Genomic DNA, 13692 nt, shown 5'->3' on the forward strand with positions numbered 1-13692 from the left:
TTTACTTACGATATGTGTGAACAGAGCACTTAAAAGTATAAAGGGAGATGAGGGAGACCACTATGAGATGATACCGTGAGACCTGTGCAGGCTTTGTTAGCAGATGCTATGTTAGAACTGGTCTTGTTGAGATGGGCTTAAGTCATACATTAAAAGTTCAGAATACCATAGATATTAATGCCTTGGACATTATAGTCAAAATGATGGATATCAAATCATAGCTCTCCACATTCTTGTTGAATGCCCCTGGGGATTGTACTGAACCTGTGGGTGTGAATGCTTAACTTGTACATGTGCAGGCAGGGCAATATAAATTAAATAGTGTGGAATAGGTTTTGTGGCACATGTAGCACCAATGAAAAGCTCAACACTAATGATTCTTTCTGTTGTCCTTTAAGTTGTTAAGAGGCAGGTAGTATGTCATATTCATCTGCCTTTAATTTTAACAATCTACACCTATAACCATTCTGTGAGTTTATCTGTAAAGCCCTGCATGGCATCTTGGAAACAAAATCGCAGAAAAAATATAAAAAAGAAAATGAAGCCAGCTGATATTTTACTAAACACAACACATTGTGTGTATGTAAAACATATTATATTATATTGGTAATATAAGTTGTTTCTGTATGATACTAAGCATCCAGATGAAAAATTAAAACAAAATTAACCAATGTTGAATTTATAAACATCCAGATGTTTGGCATGGAGTAGATAAAACATCTGGATCATGAATTTAAGTTCTTACTTTTCATTTGTAATTTGCCTGGAGATAGCGCTCAATAGAAAGAAGAAAACAAATGTCTATGAGCTAAGAATGGCTTTTACATTTTTAAAGGTAATAAGCTCAAAGGCAAGAAGATTATGCAACAGAGACTGTATACGGCCCACAAAGCTTACAATATTTACTATCTGGCTCTTTACAGTAAAAGTCTACTGAACTTTGGTTTGAAGAAAAAAATACTGATAAATTGTGACATTGATAACATATGGAAAAAATAAAATATAGGAGCAATAGGCTAGGAGAGGAGAAATATAGTGTAAGATTTTTCTACTACACTTGAAGTGATACAATATTACTTAAACTTATATTGTGATGAGTGCATAAGTTAATGAAAGTTAATTATCAACCACTAAAAGCAGATGAATAGGTATTAGGTCAATAAAGGAGATATAATGGACTAAACAAACAAACAAACAAAAAATACAATGAATTATTCCAGAAAAAGAAGGCAGAATGGAGGAGTAAGGATACCAAGATCAGAAGGAACAAATACAAAATGATTTAAAAAATTGTAGATCTAAACCTAATCATATTAGTAAATTACATTAAATATAAATGGTGACGACATCCAACTAAATGGCAGATGTGCCAAATTGCATAAAAAAGCAAACATATGCTGTCTAAAAGAAGCTCCCATTTGAACATAAAAGCATAAATAAGTTAAAAATAAAAGCATGGGAAAAGAAATACACTGCTAACCCTAATAGAAAGAAAGGTGGAGTGACTTTATTAGTATGAAACACAGTAAATTTCATGGCAAAGAATATCAGGGTAAAGTGATCTATTTCATAGTGATAAAAATCCTCATTCACCAAGAAGACATAACAATCCTAAATGTTTATGCACCAATCATTACAGCTTATTGTTATATTAAACAAAAATGCATAGAACTGAAAGTAGAAATAGACAAATTCACATTACAGTGAGAGTTTTCAATATCCTCTTTCAGTCTTGATAGAAAGCAGACAAAAAACTTGAACAACACTATGAACCAACTTTGCCTAATGAACATTTATAGAATCTTCCACTCAACAAGAGTAGAATATATTTTTCAAGGGCACATAGAATTTTTACCAAAGTAGAACATACCACTGTCATAAATGCATGCTTCAATAAATTTAAAAGGATTCAAATTTTGAAAAGTATGTTATGTAAGAGCCATGAATTAAGTAAGAATTTCATAAATGAAAGATACCTGGAAAATCCCCGTACAAAACAAAACAGCATAGCTTTAGGTAATCCTTGGGTCAAGAAATGATAAAGAGGGAAAAAAGAAAGAATTTGGGATAGAATGGAATTGAAAACAAGACAAATTCTAGGATACAGCTAACATAGGGGAAATTTATGGCATTAAACATTTATATTATAAAGAAGAAGATGGGTCTCAAATCAGTGACATAAGTCTCCTTCAAAAGGCATTAGGAAAAGAAGAGCAAATTTAACTTAAAGTAAGCAGGAGAATGGCACTAACAAGGATAAAAGATAAAAATAAAGTGAAATGAAACAATGTCCATTTTTAGAAGATCCCTAAACTTGATTAAACCTCTATCCAGACTCTTCAGAAAAATATGGAGAATATATAAATTATCAATACCAAGATAAGAGAGGGAATAACTGCAGATCCTATAAATCTAAAAATTATGATAAAGGATGTTTTGAACTTTATACCAACAATTTAATAGACAAATTCCCTGCAAGACACAAACTACCAAGATTCATTCAAGAACAAATCGATCACCTGAATAGGCCTGTCTATATTAGAGAAAATGAATTTTTAGTAAAAAATATTTCCATACAGAAAACTTTCAGCCTAGATTGCTTCATCGATGAATTCTACCAAACATTTAAGGAAGATATAATAGCAATTATACACTAAATTTTATTGAGAATTAAATGGGAGAGGACATTTTCCAACTTTCTATGCAGCCAGCATTATTTTGAAATCAGAACCAGACAAGGCATTACAAACAAGCAAAAAATAAATTACAAACCAACATCCCTTGTAAACATAGACCTAAAACTTCTCACCAAAACCTTAGCAAATTGAATTCAGTAATGTATAAAAAGAGTAATATGCCATGATTAAATGAGATTGATTCCAGGAATGCAAGACTGGTTCAGCATTCAAAAATAAAGCAAAGTAACCCATCATATTTACAATCTAACAAAAAGCCCATCATGCTCATATTGACTGATGAATAAAAAATATTTGACAAAATTTAACATCCGTTCATGATAAAGTTAAAAATAAAAAACCTCAGCAAATTAGGCAAAGAAAAGAACTTCTTCAATCTAAAGATAATCGACAAAAAACCTATAGCTAATGTCATACTTAATAATGAAAGAATAAATTCTTTCTCAGTAAGAGCAAGAATTAGGGAAAAATGCCTGTTCTCCCCATTTCTTTTCAACATTATTCTGAAGGTCCTAGTAAGTGCAAAAAGCCAAGAAAATGAAATTAGATTATACGAATTTGAAAGGAGAAAGTAAAACTGCCTTTAATTTCAGATGACATAATTGTATATGTAGAAAATCCCAGGGAGTTTACAGAAAAAAAAAATACTGAAATTAGTAAGTTTTGCAAGGTTGAAGGATGTAAGATCAATTATAAAAAAATTTTAAAAATAAATTTAATTGAATTTCTACACACTGGCACAAACAGAAATTGAAATTTAAACCAGTTACATTTATAACTTCAAAAATATGAAGCATCTATGGATAAATTTGACAAAAGATGTTAAAGAGCTATACATTAAAACTATTAAATAGTTGAGAGAAATTAAAGAATATGTAACTATATGGAGAGATGTACAGAGTTCTTGTATTGGAAGTCTCATTATTGTTAAGATAACAATTTTCTTCAAATCCGTTAAATATTTTCAATGTAATCCCAGTTAAAATCCCTGCAGACATTCATTTGGAGAGAGGAGGAGTATCTGTCAAGCATATTCTAAAATTTTTATGTAAATGCAGAGAACTAGAATAGACCAAACAAATTTGAAAAGGAAGAACAAAGTTGGAGGACTTATACAATCTGATTTCAAGACTTGTTAAAAAGCGAGTAAAATAAAGATAGTGCAGTAGAGCCTGAAAGATAGTTGTTAAGGATACACATTTAGATTAGCGAATCCAGAAATAAATTCAAACATAAATGCTCGGTTGATTTCTCAAAGCTAGGTTGAGTCAATTCAATGGGGGAAATAATCTTTTCAAGAAAAATTGGGCAGCCATCTGCAAAATATGGACTTCAATCCACATTTCATACCAGATACAAAAATTACCTCAAAATAGATCATAGATGCACATATATGTCAGAAATAAAGCTATAAAACTTCCGGAAGAGCATAGAGGAAGGTTTGACAAAGATTTCTTAGCTATAATACCAAAAGCACAGTCCATAAAATAAATTATTGGGAAATTGGACTTCTGAAAAAAATAAAATCTTTTGTCTTACAAAGACAATTTTATATAAATGAAATAAGAAGTCAAAGACTGGGGAGAAGATATTTGCAAAATATGTAACTGACAGATGACTTATCTCTTGAATATTATGGGATCTCTTATAAATTAAGAACAAGCATCCCAGTAATAAATGGGCGGAAGATCAGAGCAGATGCTCTACTAAAGAAGTCAGAGAAGGTAAATACAATGAAATTATGCTCAAAGTAATTTGTCATTGGGGAAAGGTATATTTAAGTCACTTTAAGATATCTCTGCATACCTCCAAAAATATCTAAATTTAAGAAAACTGACTACGCCAAATGTTGGTGAGGTGGTGAAATTAACTGGCATTCTCATACACTGTTGGTAGAAATGTGAAATAGTTTTAATGTCAATTTGGCAGTTTCTTAAAAAAATAAACCTATATTTAACATATAATCCAGCCATGGAAGGTAATAATATCTTCATTTTCAGGAGCTATTATAAACAGATTAATGTATAATCAAATTGTGGTATACCTACATAATGGAATATTACTCAACAATAAAATGAATGACCATGATGAATCTCAAAATAATGATGCTGAGGAAAATAGCCTAATAAAAAAATAGCATGTATTGTATTGTTCCACGTATTTAAAATTCTAGAAAATGTAAACTAATCTGTAGTAACAAAAGGAAATCAGTGGTTTCCTAGGATTGGGGCAGGAAGAGATGGCTTAAAAATGGACATAGGCCACTTTTGGAATGATGCATATGTTTGTGATCTTGATTGTGGTGATGGTTTTATGGGTACACTCATATGTGAAAATTCATCAAATTGTACAGTTTAAATATTTGCTAATTTATTGTGCTTTAATATACCTCAATAGTGTTGGAAAAATCAACTTGCATATTTTCGGAAGAAAATCATTTTACTATTTTAATTGGGATTAGTTAAGTCAATAAATTTACTGAGGTAGAATTGACCTTTTTAGGATATTTTGTTTCGCTATCTAGGATGTTTTATATATTTCTTTTTTGTTATGGTTGAAACATATTTTAGTGACTTTCAGAACTATTTTAAAGATTTGATCTTCCAAGTTTTACGTATTTCATGCTACTTATACACACATTACTCACAAAAGGATCATATGAACAAAATTTCCTAATGCTATGCATATTCAAAACTAATTTGCCTTTTTTCTTTATAATTGAATGATAGCTAAATACAAAATGCTTGCCTTGCAGTCTCTGATTTTAGGTATGGAAGCAATTGCTACACTGTCTCCTGTAACTGAATATTGCTAAATACAAAACTGATACTAATCAAATTGTTTTCTCATTACAAAACTAGATTTCTATCTTTAAATATGAGTTCTAGTCCATTTTCTACTTTTCCTCAAGTTCTCCATTGTATGCATGTTGGATCTCTATCTTTAATACTGCGTAGATTAGGGGTTAGAAAACACATTCTATAAAGGGCCATAGAGAAAATATTTCGGGCTTTGTAGCCCACATACAGTCCTTGGCACTTATTCTCCCTTTGTTTTTTTTATTTTTTTTAATTTTATTAATTTTTTTATTTTTTTTTCCTTTGTTTTTTTTAAATCAAGTTTTTAAAAAGTAGTCTTAATTCATAGGTTTTACAAAATCAGACTGCAGTCTGTATTTGGCCCACAGGCTGTAATTTGTCTACTCCTGTTTTAATTTCCCCTCTTTTTGGGGTCCATTTTGTTCACTCTCTCACGTCTACCCTCTATCCTTACTGTTATTTCTTTGATTCTATTCTCCCTTGTGATCCTTATACTTGAATCTTTATTTCTGGAATTTGTTTCCTTTGTTTCTTTCCTGAGCCTACAATTCTAGTTTCATATTCTTTTATTACCTTCCATTATCTCTTTTTATCTTCTCCTTTCTTCCTCTACTCTCTGTATTTTGGTTGTATGGTTTTTCTTCATAGCTGCAATTAAATCATACATTTTAGTTTTTTTTCCCCTAGCAGATATACTTATTTGATTCCTGGCAATACTTTACTGATGAGTTTTGTTCAAATGTAGTGAAGTTTTGCTACTTATTTTCAAATTTAAAATTTTTGTGGAATGATTTATTTAGATATTGTTTTTCTTGTATTTGATTTGAATGACTTACATATTCCTGAAACAATGGTAATGGTAGATTTGTATGTGTGGTGATCAAGGTTATTTTCTAGGCTTTGCATTCCTGACTTTTCCCCCCAACTCCTGGTGGAATACCTGGTTGTTTTATTAAAAATATGGCACTTCTTCATAACCATGCATCTTTTTCTACCATCATCATCTATAGGACTCCTAAATTTATTCTCTGATTACCAACAACACTGCTTTCCACAGTTGTTCTTACACTTCCAGAAGTGTTGAGTTCTGCCATCTGTTATACCCCTGGGCAACTTCTGAGTTCTCTCTGCTGTCCCATGATTTATTTCACGGTTGCAAATTTGAAACCTGTTTAATTTGATTCACTTTTCTCTGGTCTATTGTCTATGCCCCTTACTCTGCTTTCTCCTCACTCTTTCCTCCTCAATGTACAGTCATATCATTCTGAAAATTTATATTTGCTTTTATTTCTGAGTTTTACCACTGTTAGCATCTCTGGATGGACTAGATAGGAATAGATAGAATAGAATAGATAGGAATCTATTCTTTCCACACCATTGTGACTTCTCCCTTGTTCTACTAGTCTTGGTTACTTTTTGTGGTAACTGAATATTGTGAGGTTTGCAGGATTTCTTTCTAGCTTCAATGAAAACATAGCTTTTGGAGTTTTATTTCCCTTTCCCCCTTGTATGTTCTCCAGTAAAAGTGGGCAGTTTCAAAACAAGATGCCAGTCTATTCCTACCAAAACTATAAGACTGCTCTTTGAAAGTTTGAAAATAAACTGTTACATTCATTTGGCTCAGATATTTTTGGCAGGCAAGGCTTTAATAATTGCTATATCTGTAGTGCTTTAAAAATAATAGCTTGGGATGATAATTTACTGTGTAAACACAGTATCTCAGTAATAATTACTTGGAATTCCCATATAAAAAGTCTGCCTTTAACATTACCTAAAATTATTGGTTCTCAGTTACCACAAATTAAATAGGAGGTAAAAAAAAATTGAATTGGTTGGCAAAGCATGATGGATCTTACAGTCATTCTACACATGGTTTAATACTTGTTTATGTATCGCGGCACACTCTATTCAAGAAAATATGGATCCAGATTGCTGTCAGACAATAGAAGTTAGATGCTAGAACTACTTCTATAATTATGGAAATTATGTACAGTGAAGAATTTGCCATGGTTTTGGGTTGCTACTTCTTTATTTCAAACCTCTTACTCTGAGTTAAAGTAGGAAAGCACTTCAGTCCATAAATCTATACAGGAAAAAATAATCTTATTCCAGTTTACTTTCACTGCCTAGCTAAACACATACTCATGAGTTCACCAGTCCTATCATCCAACCTACTTCTCTCATGTGGCAATGCATTCATACACTTTCTTCTTCAATGAGGTAAACTGTCATATATCTATTCAACTCTCTTGAATTTTTTCCATTCTTGCTCCTTTCAAATTTATTCTCTCTAAAACAAGTCAGATCATGCCATTCCTTGTGTTAAACCCTCCAATGGACTTCTATTGTAGTAAACATAAAATCCAAATTTCTGACCATATTCTACAAGAACACGCGTGATTCAGAGATATGACTGCTGGCGACAACTCCTGCCTTAACTCTTATGTCTACCCCTTTCCCTAACTGTGCTTCAGCCATTATGGTCTTCATTCTTTTCTTCCAACAGATCATGCTCATTTATGCTTCAGGAACCTTGCACTTTCTAATCCCTCTGTCTAGCAATATTTTACTGTCTACAGAAATTTGCATGCCTATCTCCTTATAATCAGGGGGAGTTCAAATATCACTTCTCAAGTGGACCTTCCCTTGAAGGCTTATATAAAGTAATCTGTTCTTCCACTGCCCAAACATTCTTTATTTAATTATGCCATTTTTTTTCTTTATGACACTTATAGTTATGTGCATACTCCAAAAGAACAGATACATGTTGCAATCATTTCTGTGTTCCCAGCAACTATAACCTATTTGGCACACAATATTGTGCAATAAATCTTAATTGAATTAATACATCTATTTTAATATCTTTCTATATACAATCATCTATTTATAGGCAAACCCTATATATGTGTAATTCATATAGTTTTTATTTAGGAGATACTCTTTAGTCAGAAAGTTCTACAGATTCAAAGGAGATATATTTCAGACTCATTACTGAAATATTCCTCCCAAATCTACAACTTTTTGTACTTCAATAAAGGGAGGGATTTCACAGTAGGCGTCCTACTATGGTTCCTATATATGATGACATTGCCCTACATTCATCACTGGACTAAAAAATTAGAGATTATATCTGTGTCTATGTGGCATGAGTGTGTTAGTTATAGTAAACGTCTTTTTTGTTCACTATAATAAACAATATGGCTGCAGTATTCTTGCAAGTTTGCAAGGTCACGTCTGACCCAAATAGGAACATTGACCCAATTGCACAGCACATTTAACAAAACCAATTTTATCACTCTGGTATATTTTTGGATTTCAACAAAAGAGTCAGACTGATACACATGTAAATAATTTGGAATGTTTGATTATTTTGCTTTTCATCCCAATCATGTTCTGCTTAAAAAATTATCTATGAAATAGCAGCTGAAAACTTTCTCTTCTTTTCTGTTACATTTTCAAAGCAAGTCTTACAAAGGCCACTTAAACAGATCTGAATTTGAATAGTGGGGAGAAAATGTTCTCAGGACTGTAAGTGGCAAATAATAAAGGCTCATTGAATTCTACTGATCCTAAAAACCGCATGCCTACATAAAAGATATTTATTTATTTAGTGTAAATAAGGTCAAAGAACAGGGTGGAAAGCACATGTGTGGATGGAGGTTTCAGGAAGCAAGTAAGATACTCAATATTTACTTGAAATTTCATTTTAAAAAATAAAAACTAATTTAAATACATCCACTTTGAATTACAATAGATTAGATCTGAAAATTCCTAAATGTAAAATTGTGCTACTATGTTCTTTTAATGATATAGATTTTAGAAGAGATAAGTGCAAACAGAGAAAATATTTTAAAATTGAACTTGACCTATTTCCTTTCATGTTCACTTTTTTTAAAAGTTTTGCTTTCAAAAAGAAAACTATGTAATAATATAAAGTGTATCAGAAAATCAAGTATCTTATATTTCTACTACAAATTTTAAAGTATGAAAAAACAGGAATATTGAATTTATTTGATCAGTGCTAGAGGATGAGATTGGAGTTGTAGTAATTACATTATCTGATATGCAAAATAGAACACATTATTGCTAACCCATATATCATAGCATATGTGATAGATTACAATGATAGCCTTATTTATTTAAACCTCCCTATATCCACACTCTGTGCCATGTGGTTTTTTCTATTCCTGTGAGAAAAGAGTAAGCACCTATTTTCCACCCTATAAATTGGGCTGTTTTGTGACTTCTTTTGTCTACATTGCAATCCCACCATCAAAACAAATTGTGTATTTCCCCTTGCTCACTGTTTGTCTCTGATACAACCATGATTACATGGCCATGATGCTGAGAGACATGTAGAACTGTGCCATTTGCCCCCTTTGTCCTAGACAGGGCCTTTCTAGATAAGCCAGTAGACAGTAGATCACCAAGGATGTTAATGAGTCTAGCTAAGCTCAGTCAACCAATCTTGAAGATTGGCTGCTGATTACAGACTCGTGAGTGAACCCAGTAGAGATAACCTGGGCGTAGTCTAGATTAACTGGACCTTGAAATAAATAAAATGTAAGTGTTTTATGCCACTGAAATGATTGTGGTTGTTTGCTACACAGCTATTGGGATTAAGCTTTTAAAAAAATTTTTTAAATTTACAGGTCAGTTGTAAGATCATACAGAGAGATCCACATATTCTTTATCAAGCTTCCTCTAATGTTAACATCTCAAATAACCATGTTACACTTATCAAAACTAAGTAAATTAACATTGGCACAACATTATTAAATCAACCGCAGCTTCTGTGCAGATTTTACCAGTTTTTCTCCCAATGTCCTTTGTTTGTTCCAGCACCAATCCAGAATACCACATTGCATTTATTCATTATGTCTGTGTAGCATCCTCCATTCTGTGATAGTTTTCAGGTTTTTTCTTCTTTTCCGTGTCCTTGACATATTTTAAAACCACTGGATGAGTATTTTGTACACTGCCCCTCAATTTTAGTTTGTATGCTATTTTCTTATGATGAGACTGGGGTTATTGGTTTGGGGAAAGAATATCACAGAGACAAAGTGCCCTTCTCATCAGGTTGTATCAAGGGGTAGGTTCATGATGTCAATACAACTAACCTTGACCATTTGATTAAGGTGTTGCCTTCCAGGTCTCCCCACTGTAAATTTTATATTTTTCACTTTCCATTCTTCATTCATTAGAAATGAGTAAATAAGTCTAGCCCACACTCAAAAGGAGGAGAATTAAGCTCCAGTTCCTGGAGGGAGGGTACCAAAGAATTTGAGGGTATATGTTAAAACCATGTTTAACCATGTTAATAAATATTTAGGGGAGATTTTTTGAGGCTATTTAAATATTTCGTTTCTCCTTAATTTTAATGATTTTACTACTCCTCAGTAGGCCTTGCCAACAGTAATTATTATTGTCATGTTCTAATACTGATTTTCTATTTCTCTCACTCCTTCCCCTTATATTATTTGGAATTCTCCAATAAACAAAAATTTCCCCTTATCCCCTACCTATTTATTTATTCTTCATTTATCTTTGTCAGTATGAATTCATGCACATTTCTTTTATTTTTTGGTTTAAAATTTAATACTATCATTATTTATTTTGTTGCTAACATTTTTCCAACTTTCACCATTAAAGCTATATCAGGTAAGATCCTGTGTTCTTTTGACAAGCCCAGATTTTTGAGGATGTCTTTACTCTCTGGCACTACAAATTGCTCAGGGGTTATCTTTTGTTTTCCAGGTTTCTGCCCTAGAAAGTCTTTTCTCTAGAGAGCTCTGGTTCCTTATGTTGGAGAAACTAGATTTTGGGTGCAAGATGTGCTCATTGCTGTTGTAGTGTCACTAATTCTAGGCCATCTCAGCAGATAGATTTAGGGGACATAAGTATTCATGCATACTAGTTTCATATATGTATTTTTTATGTATTAAAATAAGCATGTGTTCATACTGATATCTGTGATGCCAGTCTAGAGCCCCAGGGTCCATTCTAGCCTTTTCTCTTTTGCTTATTTGTAACTTCTCTCTCTGACAGTGAGGAATCTGGCTCCCATTATTTACTTCTTTATTCAACCCTAGTATACATGTAAAGTAGTTTCAGAATTGCTAACCCATCCCTCTGGCTCAGACAGACACCATGATTATAAAATCCCTTATGAACCAGAATGTGATTGGATGAAGTGTTTGAGATATGGCCAACTTAGCAAAATAAAATAGGAAGGAATTAGCTGATTGACTGAAATGTTCATATATGAACATGATCTCAAGGAGAGACATTACAGTGGAAAAACATTTCATAATATATTTTCTTTTCTTAGGCTATTGAGACATCTGAGAGGTTAAAAACTGAAGTAGAAAAATTAAAACATGAGGGTGCTTGGTTGCATTTGCATTACACATTAGTATTTATTACTAGATTCCTTAACAAATCTGACATAGCTAGTCTTTAAAAATTATATTAGTCATGTTTGATGTTTGAAATAATTTCCTTGTCATGCTCTCTTTTCTGTGTTTCCACTAATTCTGCTGAAGGTCCAGACCTATACAGACATTTTATTAGGTGACCTCTTGAGTGCAGCAGATTGCATGAGGGATAAACACCTGTCTCATATTCAGTGTTCCCAATGATAATTTAGGTGAAAGAAGTACTTCCTTAACATGTTTTTTAATTACCTGGGATTACATAAAATGCAGTTTAGATTCAGGAAATATATGATGGAGCCAGAATTCTGCATTTCTAGCAAGCTTCCAAGTGATACTAATGTTGGTTCATGGACTATATTTTAAGCAGAAAAGCAAAGACACAGAACCTATGATTAGGTGGTCAGAATGCTTTTAATCCATATAGAGTTTTTGCCAGAGTCAACTCTTTGGCAACATAATCATGTGGCTGATTAATTGAAGAAGAAGGAATAAGAACTTTGCTGAGAAATGTAGAGAGGAAGCACAAAGCTAATGTTACGCCTTTAAGATTATAGACTATTTGGCTTGTGGGAGAATTGGAGACAAAGATAGAGACACCTGGAGAATATTCCAGGTCCCAAGAATCCAGCTGTATTTTCTGCTCTAAATTCTAATCTATTATAATCCCACTTTATTCTTATTATCATTAATGGGACCCTTTTCCTTGTACCCCAGGCCCCTTACCTAGATCCATATAAGAATAATACTATTCCCTGCCCACACCCTTCAAAAAAGGAAATAAAAGAAAAAACTTTTGGAAATATGGGGATCTAGAAATATAAATGGGTATATATATATTCAAAACTCATTATAATTTCTATTCATTCAGCACATTTCTTGAGGAGTTCAATACCCTTTATACAAAAAAGAAAGATTTCTACAAAATTTGATGGTGTATTTATAACTCAAACACCAATTTTGTAACAAAATGAAAAAGATGTTTCATGTAATTAAAAAAAAGTGATTAGAAATTGTTAAACTAGCACAGTATGCTTTTTTAAAGGACAATATATCTTATTAAGATGATGGTAGCTGTGTGGTAGAACTGAGATCACAGCTACAGTTGGCTACTGAAATTAAAGGGTAAACCAGATGATCTCTGAAAATCTCATTTGTTACTATTGGATGGAAGAAATTGGGAGGACACTGCAACAATTTAGGTAGGTCAATAAAACCAGATATAGTCCAAAGCACCTTATTTCTTCCCTTGGCTCTGCAATGATCTGTGGAGAGTGCCCTCCTGTCACCCTACCTACCCTAAAATGCCCTGACACTTAATATCTGCCCCATTTGTCAAATATAATTAATTAATTTAGTCACTCATTCAACATGCATTTATAAAGACTATGTATACACCTATAAAGAAAATGAATGAATAAACCCCACAGATGCCATTACACATTTGAAAATCTTTGCTAGCTATTTAAACAATGTACACATTTATGTTGACTTCACCTTGTCTCTTCTGGTGCTACACAAACAAAGTATGCCTACTGACTCCTCCATGCTGATCAATCTCCTTCTGATTCTTTTTGAAGAATGCTAATGTTACCAGTAAGCATCTATAAGATTTCTTGCAATTCTTGCTACTAGCATGGGAAATATTCTATACATATGTGTATGTGGTATGTGTATGTACATATAATATTTGAATTTTGTATTTAAAAATTTAAACAGAGTTCATGGGACTCTTGTTTTCAT

The sequence above is a fragment of the Dasypus novemcinctus genome, chromosome 17, assembly GCF_030445035.2.
Source record: "Dasypus novemcinctus isolate mDasNov1 chromosome 17, mDasNov1.1.hap2, whole genome shotgun sequence".
Taxonomy (NCBI): Eukaryota; Metazoa; Chordata; class Mammalia; order Cingulata; family Dasypodidae; genus Dasypus; species Dasypus novemcinctus.